Raw genomic sequence first — 10772 nt, 5'->3', positions numbered from 1 at the left:
GTAGCCAAGATGAGGTGCGTAATAAGTGTGTACCAGTTACTTTACACGACTGTAAAAAGTCAATGAAGAAAATTGGGGTTCTTCCTTTAGGCGATAGGCTAATAACAAAAGAATACATATACCTATACATAAATATAGTCACGTCTTTATCCCTCGCTAGGTAGACAAAGCCAACAATCTTAAAAAGACTGCGAGGTCACGTTCGGCTATTTGGCTTATTGATAGAATTAAGATTCAAATAGTGAACGATTTCTAGCCCATCGCCTAAGAAAAATCCCATGTTTAAAAACCTATCCGTTGGCCAAAAGAATCTCGGACGCGATTTTTCCTTGTGTATAACGGCCTTAATACAGGTGAGGAAAAGTAAACAGTGTGTTATAGCCGGAACGAGAGTGCGTACCATTGTTAGTTTAACATTGACAATTGTCTTTTTATTGCAATTGTAAGCTATTTGGGGGTTTTATAAAGAGATAAGGTTTTTGTGTTATCTTTACAAATGGCCGCGTTTCTTTAAACGTGGGAGATATTTTTGTGAATCTTCATTAGGTAATAAGAGTATTTATCTGCGAAAACTGAATATAGTACATTATTTCCTTAATTTTTAATAAACAGCGGAAAAGTATTTTTTTTAAATAAACTCTACATATAAATACTCTAAGGATTATTATTATGTGTTTGTATGTCTATTAAAATAAAACTTTTTTTATTGTTCTGTGTTTCATCTCAAATGACAAATTATCACCTGGAAAAGATAGATTTTTGCATTAAGATCACCTGTTATAGCTTTGAGTTTCAATAAAAATTTTAAATAATTATCTGGCTTTTTTATCAGGGAAATTCATCCACATGATCGTTCAATCCAATTTTTCCCTTCGACATCTTTTTCTATAACTTATATCGGTCGCATCAGTATGCTTGCATAAATCTTTTGATTTTGTGGAGAACGTTGAACAATTTTATTGAACACATTATTTGCACTTCATAAACTATATAAAATTACTCAAGAATACAATTTTATTACAGGCTTGTGATAACATAATATTAAACGTAAACCGCCTCGTAAGATAACATTGAGGTACCAAGAATTTTCATCGACATCGTCTTGCAGCCGCCTCTGCAATATAACCATGACATTCATGAGACAGAGACAACAAGAGCTCACCCTTTTGCCCCCTGACCTTGGTTAGAGTGAAACAACTGAGAGTTTAACCGCACGTCTTTAATTTCTAAAGGTTTTATTGCATTCCCCGCAAGCTCAGACGCTTAAACTTTATTGCTCTGGGATTAAAGTAATATTTGCAGCGTCTAAGTGATGTCGAGGCAATTTCGCGATATTAAAAGCTGTCTATGTGGAACTGGAGCCCCAGGTCAATAGTTTGGTGTTCAGACAGTTTGCGTGGTATAATCGAGAGTGGAACTTTAGTTGGCATACCGGGGACCAACGTGCGATAACAACGCGCTCCTTTTATATTTTTCCCGACAAATAAAATCTTTCTGCCTCAAACTTTTAAAATTTAAAAGAAAATAGAAAAAATAATATAAATTAATCGACTTTTTCATATCATTGATAATTTAATTTGGAAAACTATTAAATCATAAAAAAATAAAAATTGATTATCGAAAACAATTCATGATGTGAATGAACCTTGTATTTTAATCTTAATTCGCTTAAAAAATTCTGTATTATGAAAATAGCTTCAACGAGATTAAAAGTAATGGTTTGCCTCCACGTGAATTCCCCTTGGCTGTGGAGTGAAAAATGGATAAAAAAAATTAAAAAGCGAATTATTCTTCAGGTGACCACTAACATCACTCCGATTAGTTACGCGCCGTCTTGTTTTATTCCCATAATCTTTTGTCCTACACTCTCCCAGTAATAAATTCCTACCAATATCAAACATCTGAAAGTAAGTTTGTTTACTTCACGTGTTATTTACTGAACAAATCTTCTTGAAATTTGCGTAAGTATATAAAATAAAGAGTCTGGAGAAAGACGTAGGGTACCTTTCATTCCGGTAAAAACTAAAGTAAAACTCCCGTAGGTTACAATCACATTGTTCACGCGAAAAATTCAAAGTACACTGATACAAATTCCTAGTCTATAAAATCGAAAAACGTATTCACTAACATATAGAAAGCAGGGCATGCCGGTTCCTCGAGATGTGACAAAGATAGCATTGCATTTGGAATCGACACCAATCGTACAAATTAAAAAAGTTATGGATATATAACACATGAAGAATATTTTATCTGTCTTCTTGCACAAGCATGCAATTAGTACTTTTGCTTTGTTTTTTGTTTTTAAAGTAAATGTTAATTAAAATTTTGTTGTTACGGTACATTATTTAAAAAAAAAAATCTTCTATTCAATAATTTCATTTGATCATTCCAACTATGCCTTAATATATGTGGATAACATTTTTATAGTCTAATTAAACCTTACACTTTCTATGGCATAACCAGAATGTACTTTGACCACGATCTGAGAGAGGGAGAGCATATCAGATGTTCAAAGTGAAGTTACTGCGATAAGACTATCGTGACAGTACCCAACACCAATTTATTTATTTATGCTTTATTATATAAAAAACAATATATTTGGTACAACAGTCTACCATTAGTTTTATATTTTCTCACTCTGAAAAGGTACTTCTATCATTTAGTTATTTTACTCCAATAGCGTATGCATTTCAACGTTCGTGCACTTTCCGATCCCTTTCTATCGCCTCTCGCGTGCAGGGCGTCTTTCAGAGCTGCACGTCGAAGCCTTACTGCTAAATTTTGCCTAGTCGCTCAACTGTGAACTTCAGTGAACTGATAAACTGTCAGGATGTGTGATAGTATTAGAATTTTAACACATAATTTACTGGAAGGTAACTATAAATAAACCTTAAGATAAGTATAATAAAATAGTCTTAAGTAAGTACTTTTAACAAAGTTCATGAACTTATTTGAATTAATAATTTTGAAAAAAAAAATAATAAAAATATATGTAACAATTTGAGTCTATTTGAATTTGAATGGATATTGGACTTAATAAGTTGTTTATATAAGAAATACCCATTTTTATCCTGAGTTAAAAAAACAGCTAAAAGCTCTACACGCAAACCCATTTAAAGATAATAGTGCCTTGCTAACTCTCAAATAACAATTTGTAATAATTGAAGTTCGTAACAGTTCGTAGCTCGTAGAGCTGCTACAGAGTGCTACGGAGCTCCGAGCTTCAAGTACTACTGAGAAATATTAAACGAAAAAGTAAACAATTCCTGTTAATTTTTAAGATGCGATAGATTTTTTTTGTTATAAAAGAATCCTATCATTCTTTGACAACTAATTTACTGACTGATCCACGTACACGCTAAACCGCTGGACCTAGAGATTTTAAATTTGGCATGTAGGTTCCATATTTGTGGTCTATGTCTCCCTTATAAATATATGCAGCAAAATCAAAGCATAGATACAAATAATCACCTCTTTATCTCCCGTACAAGGTAGGCAGTCCCAAATTTGACAAGGCTGAAATACCAAGTGCAGCTGTAGTTTTTATTGATGATGGAGTTGGAAAACGTTATTATATAATGTTTACTTTAAAATATATTTTATGTGCTCGGTAGTAAACATTATTTTATTCGAATGAAATTTCATTTTTTGTGAGGGTTCCAACGTTCAGATAATTAAATTCAACCCTTTGCTCAGGAGTGAAGGAAAGTCGTAAATTAGAAAACTAAACTGTGCGGATCTCGGGCCGGATTCAATTAGCCGCTAATCATATCTGGAGGGTGTGAGCGGATCGATCGGGGTGCCTTCGTGCATACAACTGATGCTAACATTGGCGACGTGGCGAAGACAGATGGAAGCCGTAATAATTTAATACGTTTTGTGTAATTTTTGTCGATACTTTTGTAAAAAATGTCTAAATTTTGATTGTACTAGTGTTAGTTCCCGTTTCGTCCTCGCCTCTCTGGATCCTACGTACGCCTTGACCATAATCCCGGACTGGCTAAGCCAAGTTTTTACATAAAGCTACTACCGACTGATAATCGCAATGTTTGCCATATTGAATCATCATAATTCCACGCATGTCTAGTTGATTCATGTCACATTAGTAATTATTTTTAATGGTACATCATTAGAAATAATTACTCGTGTGTGTGTATTACAACAATTGGCCACTTATAACGGTTTGGTTAACGCTATAGTAATATAGTAAAACTCACATTTAATTAATGAATTCTATGGAATTTACAAGTGTACCAAACATATAAAGTAATTGAAAATAATCAAGCTTTTATTAACAAAGTTAACATAGTTTTAGTCAACTACGAGCTATAATGCTAATACTTAATAATGCAAACGCATTTGAGATTAAATTAACATTAGAGAGGCATCTAAATTGGAATTATATTGATTGTATTCAAATAAAAAAAGGCAGCTCCATTGATTTCCATAGCCCGCATATAGTTTTATTGCATGGTGAATCCGGATATTTTTGCATAGAATTTGCTGATAATCACTTTCAACTTCAACTTTGTATTTCGGTGGCACGCGCTCTCCTCCCCTGTTACGAGTTTGATAATGAAAGGGCCCCACTTGTGTGCTGCAGAGATAATGTAAATAAGTATGCAAATTATACACCAAGTTCCATTCAAATGAACCTTTGCGGCTCTTTAAAGTTTTGCTCAAAGCTAACTCTGTGATGTACACGAGCAAAGATTTCTACCCTCCGTGTGTGATGCGAAACAAACAAATTTGAATATTTTGAAATAAGTAAATCATGCACAAACAGTCGAGGATTCATGTCGGGAAAGTTTTAGTCGATCCCTATTTATGGCATTAGTCGGGGCAAGAGGAACAGCGACTAACTCATCCGACATGTGTATGTTTAGGGTATCAGCATACGGCGTATTAACCCGGTTTCCCGGAAAAATGAGCCAAATAATAGCGATGAGTGCGTTGTCATAGCGGGTATCATGCGTATCGGGGGCGCTCTCTCATTTCACTGGGCGTTTGGCACGGAATGTGTAAAATATTTTCGTCGTAAGTGAAAGTCGCGCGTGATAGCGCACTGTGACGCGGCGTCGCCATCAATCATTTATCCGAGCTTCCAACGATACCGAGAAAAGCTTTAAAGCAACGCCACTTTGATAATGTATTACGTTTAGAACCAACTTTAAAAGGCTCCCCTTCTACGCTTTATTGTTAGGTGAAAGGAAGCGTGCAAACAAAATAGATTGATACCGGATCTTGATAAGCGCATATTGAGTTTTATTTTCACAAATTTTATCTGTGCGCAAATGCGGTTCGTGGTTATTTTTGTATGAAAAGAAATCTCATTTTACGATAATGTATTTCAATTTCCATTTTCAGTATAGCGTGAAAATGCGTTGAGATAATCATTTGTTATTCTCAACGACATGCCTTTCTAGAAAAAGAAAAGCAATGCGAGCGCGGGCCGCACTATTAAAAGATAGTGTGATGGTGTCGTGTTTCCGACTCCCCGCACTCAACTGCAAGGTATTACTTTTCCATTAAGTACGATCCAATTTGCACCACTCTCGCAGAAATGCATTTTATAACTGAGAAATAATATTATCAAATTTATTTGTTTTTAAAAGTTGGTCTGTCAATCAATACTGCGCCTAATAAATAAAAAATATGTTTTGTGTTTGTAAATCAAATTATCGGGAATGTTGCTATTTAAGAGGAGTCTGGAGCCCTGGCCATCAATAACTTATGTCCGGCCTCCAAAGACGTTAGCGCGACCGAAGATATCGTCTGCGAAGGTATCGCCCTCGTTACTTGGCATTTTCTTACGAGTACAATCTCGGCGAGTAGCTGGGACAGCGCTCCTAATGGACCAATATATCAAATAGGATTAAGTATAAATGAGAGTAGCGCAACTGCTTGATACTTTGTTGCGCGACATGACCGGAATAGATAGTAGAAGATCGGTTTTTTATCAGTTATAAAATAGAAGTTATGTTTTTTTTTATTTAATAATAATCACTTCTTTGTATTTCGCGGCTTTAAATTTATTTATTTTCACGCGAATTGCTTTCACGGAAATTTATAAAATGGATTTTTAGATGTACCTACGTTATTAGGTAAGTAGATGTAATTTGGGAGTAAATTTCTAAAAATCTGTTTAATATTCGTATTTTAGATTGCATATTAGTAAGGATTTCTTATTTTATTTGTACTGATTCCTAATAAAAATTGCCTTACATTTCTAAAAGGAAGTTGATAAATAATATCCTACAAAATTGCTATCAAGCGAATAAGATTATCTTGCATCTGTTTTACTTGTCTCTGAATCCTGAAACTAAAAATTTATTAGAAATAGTTAAACTAAAAAATACGTGAATTACATTTCAAATGGTACTCAGTGCTCTGTGAATCAAACAAGAAAAACAAAACTTAGTAATAAACAGAGTCTGCGAAGAAGCCTCACAAATCTTGTTTGAGGGAAAAGAGAAGCGGCGCGGAGACGAGTGCGCAAACGGCGGAATTATTCCATTCGAACGGACACGCTCTATTCCTGCAAACGATTTGTACACATCTTTACATAACGGTAAACTATACATACATACTGTACATATCACTTCTTACGTCAAAGTTGGGAGAAAGTAAACAACTAAGCATTTTTGTTACTGAAATCGCGATACAAATGCTTATTACTTACTGGTACTATAATATTTTTTTTACACATTAGAATCTAAAATTACTCTTCACTCAAGCGAAAATTGAGTCAGAATGATAAGAAAAAAATAATTTTAATATCGGCCTTGCTTATTGTCAAAAATCATATGGAACTCATAAATCAAATGGCGCAATTCAAACACATCTCTATTTAAACAACATGATTAAATAACAATAACGCTCAACATAAAAAAGAAACATACAAAACGTATGTTCTAACAACGACAAACTCGCTACTCGACATAATTATATTTCAATTAAAACTATTTCAGAGAAACACACTAGGATCTCTGTAGCGCATATTCACAAAGAGTGGCGTACTGAAGCGTTTTAAAGTCCAGTGCAGTGGAAGAAATGAGCTGCTCTTAATGAGCTTTTTGCCGGATATTTTACACACGATTAATGTAGACTGGGCGGATCACTGCTACAGTGGTGACAGTTCCCAGACGGCGGGAATCGGGGACTTTTCTTGATTAAAACTGGGAATAATAAACTGCGAAACATTTTGCCTTCGTAACGGCAAGCTACGACAAATTTGAAGGGGGTATTAAATTTGGCGAATAACGTCGGGCTTATACTTGAGAATAATGACAAACGAAGTCTCAAAATTGATTTTGTTATAAAACTAACATGGGTGAGCTTTGTTCATATAAATCTACATGACGGTTGTGTATGGGTAAAATAGGAACTAATCCCAACTAATATTATAAAGGCGAAAGTAAGCTAATTTGTTTGTTTGCTACTTTTTCATGGGTTATCTCCCAATTTAATATTTTTGGAATATCACGTTATATTTCATACGTATTTATAATTAAGAATGTGTAGGAGTACATAGGGTACTTTTATCCCGTTAAAAACTATAGTTCATGTAAGATTTACGTAAGTTGTAGGTGGTGCTAATTTCGTCGCTTTTTATTATATTGTGTTACATTAAAAATAGGTGTTTTTTGTAGAGAAATTCACGCGAGTTAAGCTTCGGGCAAAGGTTAGTACTATACCAAGCAAATCGGTAGCGGGACATTATTTTGTATTCTTATAAATAAATATCGTAATTGTACTCATCGTTACATTATATAATTTAACTTTATCTAGAAGATTATAAAAAGATTTTCGGTCAAAAATAATAAGTTAAAACAGGTTAAAAATGTATTCAAATATGAGAACAAAATTACGATGGGATGTATATGGTTGCTTGCAGCGCCTTGGCGGAAAATTGGAAAATTTAATAATTCAGCCGAGCAGAGGATAGTCCACAGTTTTTCGATTCACCCTAGGCGTCATTAGCGGATATTCTACTGGTAATTCCCGGGTATGATCAAATTCAACAGACATTTGAATCCCCCGCAGCTGCCGAGCTCTCAAATATTTATTAATTGATGTTATTTTCAGTCCACAGGTTTTGGTTTTATCCCTTATTTTTATGTTACACACTTACGCAGTGAATAAATAACATACATAAAATCACGCCTCTTTCCCGGAGGGGTAGGCAGAGACTTCATCTTTCCACTTGCAACGATATCTGCATACTTCCTTCGCTTCATCCACATTCATAACTCTCTTCATGCAAGCTCGGCGGTTTCGGGTACTCTAGACCTGACCCCTTACCAGGACGTCCTTAATTTGATTATGATACGTTCGTCTAGGCCTTCCCACTCCGGCCTTTCCCTCCACACTCTCCGAATGAATAAATACATGGCTTTTAAAAAATATTTCCAATTATTTGAAATGTATGAAATTGACTCTGTTCCGCCGACGTTTAACTAAAATTCCGTGAGAATTTATGTATATATACATTTATTAATTTATTGTTTAATATTATGACACTTAAGATTTGTTGGCATTAAACACCAGTACTGATTATTCTCATTTATTGTATCGGTGTGTGTTTTTAATCGAAATAGAATATTACTTCATTAAAACCTCTCTGAACATCAGTTTCCAAAGAAAGGCCCTCCATCATTGATATTCAACTCAAATATGATTGTCATGAGTCGATTTTTTTACCCGGGGAAAGTTTCAAATAATCCTGATCCATCGTTACATAAAAGTTGTAAGTTGTTCGCGTCTCGTCGGATAATCGAGTTTATACTTGGAGGGCGGCCATCAATCATTTATCCAGCTCAGTCCGTGGATCCAAAAGTACGCGGCGAAACTTTAAAGTGTTCATCGACGCAGAGTTACTGTGTCTTACTTGAGCATAATGTACATAGCCTACCAATCTATCAATCCCTGATGTTGTTTTAATTTGATAAACCTCTTTATCAAATTAAGTTTTCTTTTTACAGAAATTTTATTAGTTGCAGACAGTTAAAGAAAATTCCCTTCTGCAAATTGGATTACTACTAGTACGAATATAGAGAACTGAGAGCTAAAGCCCTTCATTTCTAGGTAAATATTAAAATAACGTAAACCTGCTTCAATTGATGTTTAGTCCATGTCTGCCAGAGTTCTGAATTTTTAATTTTACAGGCGAGATTTTATGAGGCGTGACTTTTTTATACATCATTTAACGATGAGGTCAAGGCATAAATTCACCAACTAATAATTTTTTAAAGGTAAAAAAACTAATTCAATATAAAAGTTCATAGATCCATAAACTTCTCGCAGTTTTTAGACACTAGTGATAATGAAATAGATATGAATGGATTTGACCAAGAGAGAGGGCAGGAGATATCATGTATCAGTCTGAGCTATCGTATTATAATTTCTGTGGAATATGCCAAGTGAAGACATACTTAAAATTCATATTATTATTGACTAAAATTTCAATTTGAGACAACACTAGTATTTGTAATTTGATGTTCCAGATTTCCCAAAATTAATGGAATTTCTCTAGATCCCAAATAATAGACATTCCATAAATGTTTCAAAAACAATGTCAAACCTCGGGTAGCAAATAAAAAAAGAAGAAACTGATCTGAACTGATTCTCGTATGAGTGTTTTATGAGCACTCGAGTGGCTTCCGGGCCGAGATGTTTAAAACTCCCAAGTATCGAATACGTCCTGTATATAGATAGATCAATATCGAAGTAGATATTACATTATAAAAACATTGATTTATAAATTTTGGCAATACCTAAATTATAATTATTGACACAAATAGATTGTCGAAGCGGTTATCCTACACAGAATGTATGTATGTAATCTTTTTGAATGCCCATTTACCGATCCACCACGTTGACATTATAATATTCTTTTGTTTAAGAAGATTATATTTTTTTCTTAAATGGACATGAACAGACAACTTATTTATCACTATTTTATAATCATCATAAAATGACGCCTCTTTCACTATTTTAATACGAGTAACCATTGAACAGCCTACAACATGTTTACTGCGGTGTTTAAAAAGTATTTGAAGTAGTATTCTGGCATAGAAACATGAAACGTATGATAATTTGTGCTTAAGTAAATAACATTTTACCAACCAGTTCTCACTTACAATTTAATAGAGTTATTCCGACATCTATTTGCTAGATAAGTCTGTGGGCACACTCAAAACATTACAATGTCGGATTTGATCGCGAACGAGTTCACTTTATGAGTGGCTAGAGTTTATGAATGCGTTTGAATGTTCTGGAAATTACAAGGAAAGGTTTGATTCAAATTTTGAGCATACCTACTTAACACATTCAATTCCATTTATTTCATTCCTATTTTGAAACCATGACATTAAAGTTGCTGTAAAAAGTATAACTTTACTGAAATTTCAAATAAATTTTATAGGCATTAAAGCATCAAATTAAGTGATCCTTTCAACTACTCGTTGTTCTTATAGACTATATTAGTGCAGATAACATAAGGTTTCACAACGAAGTTTATACTTAAAGTTTAGTTGTATATGCAACTAAACTTATTCATATATATACTTATTTACTACAACAATGTACGTAACAACAGTCAGTCTCGAAATTTTAATCGCATCAGCTCGTGGTTCTATCTCGTTTAATACGAAGCAAAGCATTATAATAATACCAACAGACTCAGTGTTTTGAGTTTTAACTGCAAACAGCGCTTCTCGGAAGCTCTAACAATACGGCATCGTAAAAATTAAATTACGGCGAATCTCCAG

This window comes from Amyelois transitella, chromosome 6 (assembly GCF_032362555.1).
Source record: "Amyelois transitella isolate CPQ chromosome 6, ilAmyTran1.1, whole genome shotgun sequence".
Classification (NCBI taxonomy): Eukaryota; Metazoa; Arthropoda; class Insecta; order Lepidoptera; family Pyralidae; genus Amyelois; species Amyelois transitella.
Note: the sequence above shows the minus strand (reverse complement) of the source record.